The sequence below is a fragment of the Globicephala melas genome, chromosome 14, assembly GCF_963455315.2.
Source record: "Globicephala melas chromosome 14, mGloMel1.2, whole genome shotgun sequence".
Classification (NCBI taxonomy): Eukaryota; Metazoa; Chordata; class Mammalia; order Artiodactyla; family Delphinidae; genus Globicephala; species Globicephala melas.
In genome coordinates, this window is record NC_083327.1 from 22,643,389 (window position 1) to 22,660,281 (window position 16,893).

The 16,893-nt window shown below is 43.4% G+C and overlaps 1 protein-coding gene and 1 non-coding gene across 3 annotated transcripts in view; both read right to left on the reverse strand.

Moving 5' to 3' along the window:
* The window catches only part of BACH2 (BTB domain and CNC homolog 2), a 359,382-nt gene that overhangs the window by 42,791 nt on the left and 299,698 nt on the right, over positions 1-16,893 (reverse strand). The gene's annotated exons all lie outside the window — the stretch shown is intronic.
* TRNAK-UUU (transfer RNA lysine (anticodon UUU)) lies at positions 1,652-1,724 on the reverse strand. Its single transcript has one exon. It is a non-coding gene; the product is annotated as a tRNA-Lys (tRNA).

Sequence of the window (16,893 nt, forward strand, 5' to 3'; positions counted from 1 at the left end):
AATAAGGAAGAAAGGGTGCCAGGTCTGAGAGGTTCTAGGCTGATGAGACAGAGACAAGTCAGCAGCTGATAAGAGCTGGAATGGGTGGGGTACAAGTGCTGGCAGAAGGGGGTCTGGCTCTGAGGAAGTGGCACCCAGGCTGAAGCCTGGGTGAGGATCAGCTAGCTATTGGGGGGGGGAACTGGTGGATCCTCTGGAAGAAAAGGAATGTGCAAAGACACAGGAGAGAACCCGGCCCACAGCGAGGGACGGCAGAAGTACAGCTGTGGTGGGCGCGAGGATGGTGGGATGGGGGGACGGGGGGTGTGGAAGAGAGATGTGAACAGATTAGAGACGCCATAAGGAGGAAGAGCGGGCGGTGTGTGAGGACCCAATTCAAGACTGAGAATGATTAAAAGAGGGTCACAGTGCTTCTAACTCACTAACCAAAGCCATAACCTGGACACCACATCAGTGACAGTAAGGTTCCAGTCGGAAGCCATTTGGGACATGCCTCATATTTCCCTGTGTGACGGTTTCAGCAGGAATTAACGTTCACAGGAGCAACCAAGGTACTTTAGGATTCAGAGTCATAAATTACTGAGGGGGATGAGGCTCAGAATTCTGTAGCCTAGAGCTTTCTTTAAGGGAAGACAACCATTGATGCCAGTTATTTTAGCTACTGCATGATGCAGGATTTGTTTTTTTTTGTTTGTTTTTTTTTTTTGCGGTACGCGGGCCTCTCACTGTTGTGGCCTCTCCCGTTGCGGAGCACAGGCTCCAGACGCGCAGGCTCAGCGGCCATGGCTCACGGGCCCAGCCGCTCCGCGGCACGTGGGATCCTCCCGGACCAGGGCACAAACCTGTGTCCCCTGCATCGGCAGGCGGACTCTCAACCACTGTGCCACCAGGGAAGCCCATGATGTAGGACTTTTAAAAACAGCCAACTTGCCCAATAAATCATTCTGGTCTGGCAATGAGAAAGATCTGAAAGTTCTTACAGAATGTGAGGAGTCCATTTTTTAAAAAATTTAAATAAAGATGAATGGAAGAGAGACGAACTAGCATAACATGAGATGGCTTGTTGAAAATAGCAACGGTCACAGATGGAGAAAGGCAACCTTCCTCCTGTCCACTGAGTCTGGTGTTAACTGGGGAGCAGCTGACCAGTTCCATGGCCATGGTCCATACAGTTTCTTCCATCATCACTTGAGTGGACTTCAAACTGCAAAGTGGACTTTCTGACTCTGACCCTCCTGCCTCCCTCTTGTAAGAACTCTTGTGATTACACTGAACCCAACTGGATAATCCAGGATCATCTCCCTATCTCGAGATCCTTAACTTAATCCCAGGCTTTGGGGATTACGATGTAGACATCTTTTGTAGAGAACAAACGTATGGACACCAAGGGGGGAAAGCAGCGGGAGGGTGGGGTGGTGATGGGATGAACTGGGAGATTGGGAGTGACATATATACACGGATGTGTATAAAATGGATAACGAATAAGAACCTGCTGTATAAAAAAATAAATAAAATAAAACTCAACCCCCGCCCCCAAATCCAACAAACAACAACAACAAAAAGATGTAGACATCTTTGAGGGACCATTACTCTACCTACCACACTGTTTTTTTTTTTTTGGCCGCGCCACACGTCTTGCGGGATGTCTTAGTTCCCCAACCAGGGATTGAACCCTGGACCATGGCAGTAAAAGTGCCGAATCCTAACCACTGGACCACCAGGGAATTCCCCACACTGGGTTATTATAAAATCTACAGAGCTCGTTTCTCAGATGTGTCTTTTTTTTTTAAATTAATTTATTTATTTTTGGCTGTGTTGGGTCTTTGTTGCTGCGCGCGGGCTTTCTCTAGTTGCAGTGAGCGGGAGCTACTCCTCGTTGTGGTGGCTTCTCTTGTTGCGGAGCACAGGCACTAGGGCACGCAGGCTTCAGTAGTTGTGGCACGTGGGCTCTAGAGTGCAGGCTCAGTAGTTGTGACGCACGGGCTTAGCTGCTCCGTGGCATGTGGGATCTTCCCGGACCAGGGCTCAAACCCATGTCCCCTGCATTGGCAGGCAGATTCTTAACCACTGCACCACCAGGGAAGTCCTCAGATGTGTCTTATGCTTTCAGTGCTTCAAAACTGAGGCTGCAGACAAAGGCAAGTCCTTATGTAAGCCAAGGTGACCTAGATATTCAGGTCTTTATGTGATCAAGTGGAGTGAATTGAGGAGTCATCAATGGGTAAAGTGAAGAAAAAGCACGAAAATTTCAGATCTCAGGTATTTTCTCTTTGCTTTCATTTTACATTAAGATTTTTTCAGCATCTTTTTCATTATTTCTTGTGTAAAGGCAAATTTCTAGTGCTGGGCTCACAGGGACTTCTGTGTGGCAGAGGGAAACCTTGAACAAAGGCTGGAGAGACTTGCTGTCTCCACTCCTACAGCTGACATGTTTGTGACCCCAGGCCTTATTTTCCACCTGTTAAAAACCCAGCACTTAAATCTTTAATGAGCATTCCTATTGTCATCACTGAGGCCAAGGGTTAAGAACATGGGCTCTGGAGTCAGGTTGCCTAGGCTCATAATTTGGCTCCTTAATTTAGGAGCTGACCTTCGGGCAAGTTAATTAATCTCTCTTGCCTCAGTTTCCTCATCTGGCCTATGGGAGTAATAACAGTAGCAATCCTATAGTAACAATGAGTTAAACATGTAAAGTGCATGGAGCAGTGCCTGGCACATAGTGAATGCTCAATAAAGGTTTTTTTTTTTTTGCAGTATGCGGGCCTCTCATTGTTGTGGCCTCTCCCGTTGTGGAGCACAGGCTCCGGACATGCAGGCTCAGCGGCCATGGCTCACGGGCCCAGCCGCTCTGTGGCACGTGGGATCTTCCCGGACTGGGACACGAACCCGTGTCCCCTGCATCGGCAGGCGGACTCTCAACCACTGCGCCACCAGGGAAGCCCTCAATAAAGGTTATTTTTAATCATCATCATCACTAGATTAGACCCAAGGGATGTACCAAAGAGAAAATATAGCCCTTTTCCTTAGTGCTGGGTCAGATGACTTTTAAGACCAAGGTTTTATGATTCCCAGTATATCATGGAAGAAAAGCACTCCTTTGACTTTCTCACTTCCCATGCATCATGCTGCACTAGCAAGATCTTTTAATATTTCTCCTTGCTGAGAAGTAAGGGCATCAAGTCAAAATTGATATGTAAAAATTACTGTCCCATTATCACCTGCTGGCCTTGCTAATAAATCTTAGCTTAATGAAGCATATGTATCCTTTCAGAAGAACAGGACATAACCCAAACTAGAGGGATATGGGCTCTAGCTTGTTTAAAACAGTACCTTAAAAAAGCTCACTGCAGGGGCTTCCCTGGTGGCGCAGTAGTTGAGAGTCCACCTGCCGATGCAGGGGACACGGGTTCGTGCCCCAGTCCGGGAAGATCCCACATGCCGCGAAGCAGCTGGGCCCGTGAGCCATGGCCGCTGAGCCTGCGCGTCTGGAGCCTGTGCTCCGCAACGGGAGAGGCCACAACAGTGAGAGGCCTGCGTACCGCAAAAAAAAAAAAAAAAAAAACCTCACTGCATAACTGCATGCCCATATATACAAATGTTATAATTTTCTTGGGTCAAAGATCATTTTCAAAAAGTAAGCACATATAGTGGAATCTTTAAAAAGAAAGATACAAATGAACGTATTTCCAAAACAGAAAGAGACTCACAAACATAGAAAACAAACTTATGGTACCAAAGGGGAAAAGGGTGGGGGAGGGATAAGTCAGGAGTTTGGGATTAACAGACACATACTGCTTTATATAAAATAGATAACTAACAAGGACCTACTATATAGCACAGGGAACTATACTCAATATTTTATAATAACCTATGAAGGAAAAGAATCTGAAAAAGAATATATCTATATATCTATATCTATATATCTGAATCACTGTGCTGGACACCTGAAACTAACACAATATTGTAAATCAAATATACTTCAATTAAAAAATCTACAGTTGAAAGCTAAAAAAAAAACCAACATAAGCACATACACATCTATACTCGTGGCAGCTTTTAAAGCAGGTTCTACAAGGTTCAACAAGTTATTTTTGAGAGTAGGCCTTCAAATAGCTCTCCTCCACTTGAAATCTGAAGTGTGGAAAGTGGAGTGGATGTATGTTCTACAGAAAGAGTCGGCAATAAAAAATAGAGGACACTTACAGCTGTAGTAAGCTAGGAGGAGTTTATACAGTGAGTTTTAAATCAGACTCAGAATTGGCTGGTGTTATCCACTGAAAAAAATCCCATTGAGTTTGGCCTCCTGAGGATGTTTTCTGGGTGAGGCAGACCCTCGACCAGGCAAAGCTTCAGATGCAGACTTCTCTATTTTCAAAAGGATCTGAAGAGCCAGAAATTTTGCTAATGGAATACAGGAATGAAAATGAATATTACATTTCTACTTGGCTAGCAGCTACCTTGGTATTAAAATTGGCTGATGTAGTTCTGTCCTAGTGGCTGAAATTCTTCCATCTTATTATTACCTCTTTAAAGAGACTTGAACAACTTCATTTATTCCTTCTCTGTCTCTCCTCCTTTTCTTTCTTCTATTCAAACACTTCTACAAAACATAGTGTTCCATTAAAAGAAAGCCAAGGGCTTCCCTAGTGGCGCGGTGGTTGAGAGTCCGCCTGCTGATGCAAGGGACATGGGTTCGTGCCCCGGTCCGGGAGGATCCCACATGCCACAAAGTGGCTGGGCCCGTGAGCCATGGCCGCTGAGCCTGTGCATCCGGAGCCTGTGCTCCGCAACGGGAGAGGCCAGTGAGAGGCCCGCGTACCGCAAAAAAAAAAGCAAACAAGAAAAAAAGAAAGCCAACCCTGTAAGTCCATTGAACTTCTTCTTTTGTTCCTCTGATACTAAAATCTTTGTTATTTTGCTCAAGTTATCATCACATTCACTAGGCACACAACAGGTGCTCAATAAAGTTGGTTTTTTCCTTCTTTCTCTCCTTGGTCCCTATTTGGTAACCCATTTCTTCCTTTAGTCTTCGGTTTACAAACCACTTGCTATATCATTGACTCCAAGAGCCTCCTTCAGACTCTCCATCATTTATTGGGAAGCTTAGCCCAAACTGAGATAACTCTCGTAAGACATCTTGGAAGTAAAAAGGTTCAGAAAAAAACAACGTCCCACTTATCAAAAATGAAGTGCTTTTGTTCTCATTTCAGATCTGGTGGCACAAGGGAAGTATCAGCTTTCAGAGGTCCCCATGAAATATTCGACAAGATATGTGAAATGTTTCTCTTCATTTGGGCTGCTTGTTTCATAATACAGTCGATGTGTTTCACGAGAAAAACAAGGTCAATTCAATTGATCCAACAACTGAATTGTCGGTTTTGGCGACAGACACACACACACATAAATGCTCACGCTCTCCCAGTTTTAACAACACTTTATCTAATTTAGAACCACAAGAACTAGGAAATTAAGAGTTAATACTTAAACCCCATCCTTAATTAATTCTGTCATGTCTGAGTATCACTCTTCCCATAGCAAGCAAGATCACCACCCCCTGTTCTGAGGCCACTAGACAGAGAATGAAATCAGCTGTAACATTACTGTGTCACGATGGAGGGAATTAGGGATGAGCCTGGAGAACAAGCTTGGGTGCTCTTTGTATGAGAGTGGGAAGCAGGATGGGAGGGAAAGAAAGGAAGACAAAATAAAAAGAGTAGAAAAAGCAGGCACCGTAGCCGCAGGCAAGCTCCTGCTTGCCTTCCACCTATGCCGACAGAGGGCATCTTAAAAGGCAGGGTGCGGACGGCTGCCCTAGTTACAGCAACGCAGCCTATTAGCAGTCGAAGCTCCCAAAGGAACTTGAAAGAACAGACGCAACAACAGACATCACAGCTGATGGAACGCTGTGGTCTTACGCTTTCTCCTGCAACTGTGCATGTGAGCAGGATAAAGGAGGCCTCTCTTACTCAGCTGAAATGCCCCTTGGTTTGCTTATTTCCAAGGGATAAGGAAACCCATTCCAAGGAATGGTTTGAATTACTGCTCTTTCAACAACATTATGGGTCATGTATCCACTAAAATGAATCTATTGCGCTGTACTTCTTTATCATGAATCAGTGTTTTAATTTTTAACCCAACCCAGCAGGAAACCATGTGTTTACCCATGTAACTTTCATTCGATCATGGAATTAATAAAATCTCTGTTACCTAACAGAAGAACCCACGGGACTATTTCAGGGCAATGACAAATTAAAAGAGGGAACTGCCTTCTCTAATGGCTGCTTGGTCCTGCAGCAGGTAAAATCACACACAAAATAGCAAAAAGCAAATTTACTAGTTTGCCTCCTACATTTACTATTTCATCAGGAGGAGGTCCGCTCTCTAACTATAAATTCATTTTTCCTAAGGCTTCCTCATCAGATGACGAGGTCCTGCCAATAAGTAATACTCTCAATGGTCGTCTGCCTATAAACTATTAAATGGTATTTTTTATTTTTGCAATTTGGAAAAATGTATCATGCAGCGAGGAACGCCTAGCTTGATGCTGTTAGTATGTACAACGAACTTCCTCATCCTGTCTAACATACCTCTTTCAGTGAGAAGAATGACATTACAAAATAGTTCTTCTTGGGTGTATTCAGAAAACGCATTCATATATTCATTATTAGGACTCTTCAGATTTACTGAAAAATACCTACTTGAACCTAAAACCTGCGCAGAAGGTTAGCTATTATCTTAATCCTAAATTCCGCTATTATATTTCTATCACAGATGTTCTGTGCTGATGGAAAGTCTAAGCTATTTGGATTTGCCAGCTTGGATTAATAACTACCCATCTCTAATCACTAATGATGCTGGTTCCAGTTCAGTGATTGAAATGGGTAAAAAAAAATTTCATTTTATTCTTTCCTTATGAAAGAGCTGTTGGCTTGGCAATGCATTTCTTTCTGGAAAAAAGTCCTTTTGAAAAGGAGAATACTAAAAACGGTGTAGGAAACACTAGAGAAGAACAGAAATTCATTTTAAAGCAGTGCACCGTGTACAAATGCTGTCTTACAAATAGGATTATTTAATTTAAACCTTAGATCTGTCAAGCTCCATTACTTCAAATGGAGCCTGTCGTTTCTTGAGTTCATTATATACCGAGATTATATTACAATTTATGTTAGGTTCAGTCATTGCTGAGATACAAGGCAGTTAAAAAAAAATTACACAGCAGTGTCAGTAAATAGAGCAAAGTCACTGCACTGTTGGGAAAGGCAAAAAGTCATCTTGCTAAATGAGGATCCAAGCTGTCCTGTACCGAGACTGCTACTAATAAATAAAAGGCCTCTGGGAAAAGTGCTGAGCGTAGGCTGGATCTATTTTCAGCTTGCATCAGCAGCTGCTGCCCCTGGGATCACATCTTTACGCATACTCTACACCATATGTAATCACTCCAGTGCTGCGACCAGTAAGATAATGAAAGAGCATGGCATAAATCTATACTTGAGTGGAATGCTAAATGAGAAAAATAATACAAAAAGGGGAAATAAACCGCATTTTCAAGTCATTAGGAAGAAAGACTTTGACATATGAAGTGCTGCAACCATTAATAGCACTTATCATATAGAGTGGAGACAAAGAGACAAATTAATCAAACTGACAGAACTGGGACATTTTATGCTAATGCAGGCTCCTGGGTTTTAGTCTGTATTCCTCTGTGTCTGGAAAACTGATACCATTACAGAGCAGGAAATTGCATGAATAACACGCAACAGATCATAAAAATTCACACACCAACTGCAGAAACACTGCCAAAAGCTCTGTAAAAACAAGGATGGAGACCTCAGCAGAGGAACTACCAGCAAGTAATTAATGCAAATAAGTCCAGGAATATCTCCCATTCATGCACTGTAATTAACTCTAGACTTCTCGTTCATAATGATAGTGATGAAACCGAAGCCTAGAGAGTGAACTGTGCAGTTAGCCAGAGGAGGCTGCCCAGGCCCTGATTCCAGGCTGTTTGCCAGCAGCCGGGGTGACTGCTGCTCCAGCCTAAATTTACTGCCTGGGTTGGGTTAGCCTTAAAAGATACGAAATAAACATACAAACATTAACTTATAACTTTAAAAGGGAGGAGGGAGAGACATAAATCGCTAATGCAAAGAAAAGCCAAAATGTTCACGTATGTTTGTGCGAGTGGTAGAGAGACAGAGAATCTGATACTGAAAGCATTTTTATAAAATACATGCTGTCCCTGACTTACAAACAGCCCTCACTTTATGAATAAGCTGGACTTAAAAGTGAATGGCAGGCAAGACCTCAGGAAGGCTCAGAGAAGCAACTGCCCTTTGTTTTCCAATTGTGAACTCCCAGCGTGTCTGGTGTGGGTAGGTCCACTGGTTCGTTTATACCCATCCATAGGGGTAAGTGACTGCTGTGCTAAGATCTCCATCCCTCCCCAGAGGGAGCTCCTGCATCCTTGGCACTGGGTCCCTTAGCTGGAACTCCAAAGAATTGTCCCATTAAAAAAAAATGACAGTATGAATAGAAGTTAGGTGTGGCTTAAAAAAAAAATGCATCAGAACTAGAATCCTATGAGATCGTCTTTGCTGGCATTCAGGCCTCTGGCTCTCAGTGATTCTGTTCCAAGTCTTTCCTCTCATTCTCACCTAATATACACTACACATGTTCACACCTCTAGAACTTTCCTAAAGGAGACCCTTCATTTATTTGACGGACGTTAACCAAATGGCTACCATGTTGGCATCGTCCTAGATGGTGGATGTGCAGATCAAAATTAACATCACCAGGGCTTCCCTGGTGACGCAGTGGCTGAGAGTCCGCCTGCCGATGCAGGGGACACGGGTTCGTGCCCCGGTCTGGGAGGATCCCACGTGCCGCGGAGCGGCTGGGCCCCTGAGCCATGGCCGCTGAGCCTGCGCGTCCGGAGCCTGTGCTCCGCAACGGGAGAGGCCACAGCAGTGAGAGGCCCGCGTACCGCAAAAAAAAAAACAAAAAACTAACATCACCACTACCACCACTCAGAAATCTTGCATACGGATCTTACTGTCCAAATGAGGAGACGGACAAGCAATACTTCAATTACAGTGCAGTGTACAAGTTGCAATGACAGAGATATAGAAAGTTGTGACAGGCATATAATGGAGGGACACTCAACTTGAGAGGGCCTTCCCCCCCCACCTACTGAAATCCCACTCTCACCTCCTCTCCTCCATGAGAACTTCTCTTATTCTCTCATTAGAATTATCTATTCCTCCTTTGTAATGTCATAGCCCTTCGCTTATTCCTAGACTACAGAATTAACTTCCTTCTTGCTTTGCATGATGATAAACATCTGTTCCCTGAATAAATTTCAAAAAATGAAAGGCGATACAGATAGGAGATTGGGAGCTGATTTAAGAAAGTAGCCACTATTCATAACCTGTTTCCAGGATAAAAGACACTCTCAGCAGTTCAGACAACTAATTTCTCAACAAACTTTTGGAATGTAATGTATCTAAATTGCCTATCCTAGCCTTTGTTCCCTAGCCACTGGGCCACCAAAAATGTCACCTGGGGGGTTTCCCTGGTGGCGCAGTGGTTGAGAGTCTGCCTGCCGATGCAGGGGACATGGGTTTGTGCACCGGTCCGGGAGTATCCCACATGCTGCGGAGAGGCTGGGCCCGTGAGCCATGGCCGCTGAGCCTGCACGTCCGGAGCCTGTGCTCCGCAACGGGAGAGGCCACAACAGTGAGAGGCCCACGTACCACAAAAAAAAAAAAAAAAAAAAAAAAATCACCTGGGGAATTCCCTGGTGGTCCAGTGGTTAGGACTCCGTGCTTCCACTGCAGGGGGCACGGGTTCAATCCCTGGTTGGGGAACTAAGATCCCGCATACCGTGCTGCGTGGCCAAAAACATAAAAATAAATAAAAAGATAATGATTGAGAATTTAAAAAAATGTAACCTGCATTTGCATGGACAATGCATGAAACAATGGAAATGTTTCAAGTAGTGCAAATGTGAACTAAAGATTCTTCTCACAGTTATGTAACTTGCATATTAGGAAAAAAAAAAAATCCGTTTCAAGGGAGGACTCCTGCCTCGTATCAGCCTTGGTAAAATGAAAAGTGAAAAACACACCTGGCTTTCCATATGAAGATGGGACTAAGTTTGGCTGTATGCAGTACTGTATAGAAAAATGCTTTATAAGTACCCTTATACTAGGTTGATTTATGACTATGATTAGAATCCAGGTGAGACTGTTTACAGTGGCAGATCTGGGAACAGAGCTAGACCACTGGGGCTAACCCTTACTATCAGGTACCACGCCTGAGTGGCCACCCTTCAGAGGGAGCAGAAGTGCCAGGTGTGGGTTTTCTTTAATGCCTTTCAGCCCTGAGGACACTTGCTGAGAACCCAGACCTTAGGTAGGTAAATCACCTAACAGCGCATCTGCAGAACCCCACTGGCCTCCGCTGCAAGGTGTTGAACCTTCTGCTGCTTTCTCTTTTTTTGTAAAGTCTGTGTAACTTTTCTTTCTTTACATCATAGGATTTTAAAATATATTATTTTCATTCTGTGTATCTTTTGTATAATTTTAGCATATCTACAATTTTACCCTTTTGTTAATACAATCAGGTATACTATGGACTGGCTGTAGGTCCACTGATTTTCAGTATTTTTACCAATGACAGGGGTTAGAGGGGCCTTATTCTTTACGTGTTAAGCCTAAGGAGATGCCTGAATTAGAATTAAAATTTAAAGATGACAAATGGTATAAATTCTGATTAGGCTCAATTAGATGGTAATATTTTGGGAAGAAAAAAGATTAAAACCCAAATGCAAGACAGAAAATAATTATTCAAGCTTATATATGATGAAAGCCAGTAAGATTTATAGTGATTCCTGTCTTTAAATCCAATTAGAAAGAGAATAGGTTCTCAATGAGGAAGAATATTGGGGAACATGATGGTGAAAACTGAAAACTGATGTTCAGGTTCCCTGAATTGATGAGCATTTTATTTAAATTGTTTATTGTTATGGCCCCTTATTATTATTTAATATAAGTATATTAAACTGAGAAAATGAAAAAGAGACCAGAGAGAGGTCATATTTAAGAAAGTCTTTGAAGAAATGGGATGACGTACTATGAGAAAATGATTCTAGTGGCAGTGTAATAACCATTTTCAACAGGAATTCTTTTAAAAATATTGCATCTGGGGCACAGCACTGAGAATCTGACACACGGGCCAAATCTTGAGTCTTTCCTCTAAGTAGCTGTTACCTACAGGAAGCATGTGATTTGGTCCACCTCAGTCAATGTGATGTGATTTGACAGGGTTAGACAGAGCTCCATGTCTGTGGTTGGTGAGTACAAGTGGAATGATAACAACTTTTGCTATAATCACGGAGAGTGAAGAAAGGCAGATGGGGGCGGGGCAGGAGGGAAAGCGGTGGTTCTGTGGGACTCAGGTGGCTGGAGATATTTCTTAATAGAAGGCTACAGGTGCTGCCGAAGTTGTGAGTTTGGGGAGATCAGTTCATGGAGAAAAGAGCCTAAATTCATTGCTAGGACAGGGGGCCAAAGGCAGGGGATAAAAGTACAGAGCAGGGAAGATGAGGGAAGGGTATGAAGGGCTACAGAGGGAAATGCGAGGTGGTCCTGGGCAAGTTCCTGGATCAGGAACTTCCTGGCAACAAGCACTATTGAATCATAAGCTACTAGAAGGAAGTTGCGGTATCAACTTTCCTGGAGTTTTTTTTAATATTAATATTGAGAGATAAAAGTCCTTTTTTTTGGATTGTTCAGTTCCTTTTTTGAATACAGTCATCTAGAATCTGATGACTTCTTATTTCTCTTTTTCTGAAAGGCACGTATCAGGATTGTATTTTAATATAACTGTGCCTTTCAGACATACATTCAGCTATGAGCCCAGTGCGTGTGAATTATAAGAAACATCTGAATGGAAATTAATGGACTATATTGTCATTACATATTTTTATGTCACTTCTTCCTCCCAACAGCTTGGGAAGTGAAGTGTGATGATTCTTATTCTCATTTTCTATAAAACTGTGGTGTGGAGAGTTTAAGCAACCTGCCCACAGTCGTGGGACTCGAGTCCTGAGCGCCTCACTCCAGATCGTGTGTGACCTCCCCCATCTCTACAGCCATTCTAACAAAGCAGCTCTAACACATTTTATTTTTCTCATTCCTCCTAAAATTTGTTTTTCCATTTTGATTACTACCCTTTACATATTTCAGGAAAACGCTTGGGTGCTGTGCACTGTAAGAGCCAGAAATGAAGGCCAAGAAGGCAGGGACCGAATAGACCCTGACCCTGGATGTTCCCACCACTGTTGGACATTCACCTATGATTTGGCTTCACCTGCACATGCTGGGAGCTTCGGTTTAAACCTTTGGGAAATATCCTCAATGTCTATGGGAAATCTCCATCTTCCTCCTTCTTCTTTAAGTGGGAGCCAAAATTCCCCATAAAGAAGTCTACTGGTTTGAATAGGACATAATCCTTACTTCTGTTTTATAGGGTTTCTTCTCATTCATTCATCAAATATTTATTGAGTGCCTACTATGTGCCAGACACTGTGCTAGGCTCCAGGGACATAATGACAAACAAGGCAGGCATGATGCTTGGAACTGGGACTCTTGTCCTGCACTGTCCAAATGGTGGTCACTAAGCCATGTGTGACTCTTTATATTAAAATTAATTAAAATTTAAAATTCAGTTCCTTAGTTCCTCTAGCTACGTTTCAAGTGCTCGATAGTCACATGCAACTAGCGGTTACCATACTGGTCAGTGCAGAAGAACATTTCCATCACCATAGAAAATGCTACTGGACAACACTGATCTAGAGAAAGAAACAGATAATAAACAAGTAAGTCGACGAATGTATCATTGAAAACTACGATACAATTTTGGGTCTTTTCTGTTTCCCTTTGGTCTTTATAAATTTATTTATTTATTGGTTGCGTTGGGTCTTCGTTGCTGCACGCGGGCTTTCTCTAGTTGCGGTGCGCGGGGGCTACTCTTCATTGTGGTGTGTGGGCTTCTCATTGCGGTGGCTTCTCTTGTTGTGGAGCACGGGCTCTAGGTGGGCAGGTTGTGCTCACAGGCTCTAGATCGCAGGCTCAGTAGTTGTGGCACACGGGCTTAGTTGCTCCATGACGTGGGATCTTCCTGGACCAGGGCTTCAACCCGTGTCCCCTGCATTGGCAAGCAGATTCTTAACCACTGTGCCACCAGAGAAGCCCCTCCCTTTGCTCTTTAAAAGTCATCTATCTCTTTCTTTTCCAACAAACATGCCTAATTTCACGGCCTCATTACTTCTTGCTTAGGCCACTGCAACAACCTGGCCATTGTCTCTTTCTCCCTGAATCCTTCCGCTGTACTGCTGCCTGATCCATCTTCCTAACGATAATCATTTTGTCAACCTGCTTCCTGTAGAATAAAACCCAAGCCCTTCAAGCATGGCATTCAAGGCTCTTTATAATTGGGCTCCAATGACCTGTCCTGCCTCATCTCTTGCCATGTCTTCTCCCTACCCTACATTTTGGCAATAAAAAACGGGGTTATTGATATCAAATCCATCGCCCTCTGTATCCATTCTTGGGAAGTTATATTTAAGTTATGAGGATGTCCACAATAGCCAAACAAATAGACCTTCTTTAGAACATCACTGAGTTAAAACATGAGAAGAGAAGGAGGGAGAGAGGCAGAGGTGGGTTCCAAAGAACTGAGTTAGGGTAAGTGTAAATCATCTAAGCGAGTCCTGAAGAAATTCTCAGCACAGGGTAGTCATCAAGGAGAGCATCATTCTCTACCCTCACCATGAGGAGGTGTACAGAAGCAGGTGAGGAGGTGGTATAGATGCTTAGGGACCCAAGCAGGAGAGCTAGACTATTTTGGAAGAAAAAACCAAATCAGATAACCAAGAAACACACATAAAAAGTATTTTCATCTAAATATACTTAATGTGGGACTTCCTTGGTGGTCCAGTGGCTAAGACTCTGTGCTCCCAATGTAGGGGGTCCAGGTTCAATCCCTGGTCAGGGAACTAGCTCCCACATGCCGCAACTAAAGATCCCTCACGACGCAACGGAGATCCCATGTGCCGCAACTAAGACCCAGTGCAGCCAAATAAATAAATAAATTTTAAAAATGTACTTAATGCAAAAAGCCTTATATTTCCTTATGCTTTATTACAAAACTTATGAAAATAGGCATGACCTGTGTTCTCAATAAGCTGCCATTGTGGCTTTCTTTGGGGAGGGATTGCACAAAACAGACAGGACTAGTGGACAGAAAAATTACTGAATTATGGAGTGTCTCCCAAACTACAGACACTTATGACCAAATGTCACAATTTTTAATATATTCTCTAATGCAACTCACTTTGTTTACAAATTGAATTTAGCTTAGAACCTCCTCCTAAGCAACACTATCTGTGAAATCTCAGGTTTAACATGTGAGTTACACTTTTTCGAATACATATTAAGATAAACACAGTGATTCTGAAAACAAGTTCTTCATATATCACTTAAAATCATTTCACTTCCAAGTTGTGCTACAAATATTCATATGATGGGAAATACTAGGATTAGGAGGCTGAATAATTATTCTGGCTAAGTGCTGAGGTGGGAGACATCTGGACATGGTCTCTCGTATTTTCCAGTCTGGAACAGGGTCAGAGGATGTGTCACTCCCCTGCGGTAGGGGGTGACTGCCCTAAAAAGTGAAGGGGTAAAAAGCGGCAAAGTATAGGTAGCCATGAAGCATTAATCCCTGACCAGCAACATCATCGGTATCCTTTCTGGAGTCAGTGTGAATTAATGGATTAACATCGACAAGGAGCACAGAACTTTCCAAACATCTACTGAGTACTCAATCCTTTGTAGGGAAGGAGCCACATGGGAGCCTCACTGGCAGCCATGGGCTCCTGGGTTTGGGTTTTCGGGTGGCCTCAGGGGGCCCTGGAGGCAGCTTCCAGCTTCCGTGGTGACAGGCCACCTCCCCGGTGTCTAGTCCAGAACTCCAGATGCTGCAGTAGGGTGGCTGCAGCTCTGTGAGGGCAGGATGCTGAAATTCTCATACCAAGGATGCACAGACTTGCGACCCTGAGAATGACCCAGGGCCGCCGCTGGGGCCGTCACATGAGATCATCTGGATTCATCAGCCTGTACAGGGACTCAGCTGGGCGGTGCCTTCACAGCTTCTGTCAGAGGCTTAGTTTTCCTGCAGAAAAGGGAGAAAAACCAGACTCCCCAAACGAAGGGCATTTTATGTAACTCTTCTGGCATGTTTCTTTCACCTCTCCAGTGTGGCTGAGCTCATAGAAAACTGGTGTTAAAGCACTTCAGCAAGAAGCCAGGGATTTGAAAGCCCCTTCTAACAGCTGTTAATGGTTGTCGATGAGCGGCAGACTCTGGGGCTGGAGGGAAGGGAGCCAAAAATAACTCCGCAGCAGCGTTTTTCAGGATTCAGTCATTGCTGATGCTGGAAAGGAGGGGCGTGAGGAACTGAAGCACAGCTCTAGGAAAACAGGGCAGGGGTTGGAAGATGGAGGGTCCTGGGCTGCTGCCTGCATGCCCCACTTCTCTTACAGCAGGACTTGTAAGACCTTTCTCACAAACGGGGTAGCTGAGGGAGACTCAAACAGGAAAACGGAAAGACAGGAAGAGAGACTGATGTTGGAGGTGAGCTGAACTAAGCCTCCTGCATGGTGGGTGGGCTCCTAGTGCTGGGGCTGTGCATTGGGGGAGCTCTGTGATGATGCTTCTTTTTGGTGTGTATGTCTTTTCAATTTTATTTTTTAAAATTTATTTTATTGAAGTATAGTTGATTTATAATGTTGCATTAATTTCTGCTGTACGGCAAAGTGATTCAGTTATCCATATATATCCATATATATCCATTCTTTTTCATATTCTTTTCCGTTATGGTTTATCACAGAATATTGACTATAGTTCCCTGTGCTATACTGTACGCCCTTGTTTATCCATTCTATACATAATAATTTGCATCTGGCAAACTCCCAATTCATCCCTCTTGGCAACCACAAGTCTGTTTTCTATGTCTGTGAGTCTGTTTCTATTTCATAGATAAGTTCATTTGTGTCATATTTTAGATTCCACATATAAGTGATATCATGTGGTATTTGTCTTTCTCTGACTTACTACCCTTAGTGCGATAATCTCTAGGTGCATCCATGTTACTGCAAACAGCATTATTTCATTCTTTTTAATGGCTGCGTACTATTCCATTGTATATATGTACCACATCTTCTTTCTCCATTCATCTGTTGATGGACATTTAAGTTGTTTCCATGTCTTGGCTATTGTGAACAGAGCTGCTGCGAGCATTGGGGTGCATTTATCTTTTTGAATTATAGTTTTGTCAGGATATATGCCCAGGAGTGGGATTGCTGGATCATATAGCAACTCTAGTTTTAGTGTTTTAAGGAACCTCCATACTGTTCTCCATAGTGGCTGCACCAATCTGTATTCCCACCAACAGTGCAGGAGGGTTCCGTTTTGTCCACTTTGGTGTGTGGTTTTAATCTGCATTTCATTCTGTGGGATTTACAAGCCCATTCCACGGTCAAGGTACCGGCTTAGGCATCTTTCTCCTAAGGAACCCCTCCCATTGACGCCTAGCCTTGCCTGATGGGGTTGCCTTCTACCATATTTCTGTTCATCTCACTTTCTCTCTAATAGAGATGTGTAACACCATGGGCTTCAGCGACTCAAAGTGTATGTTTTGTTTGTTTTTTAAATAATATCCAGCCTCCATTTCTGTTTTTAAATCATATCCCTATTTTATCAGGCATTTCCCCAAGAATTACAGTGACTTACACTTTTTTTTTTTTTGTGGTACGCGGGCCTCTCACTG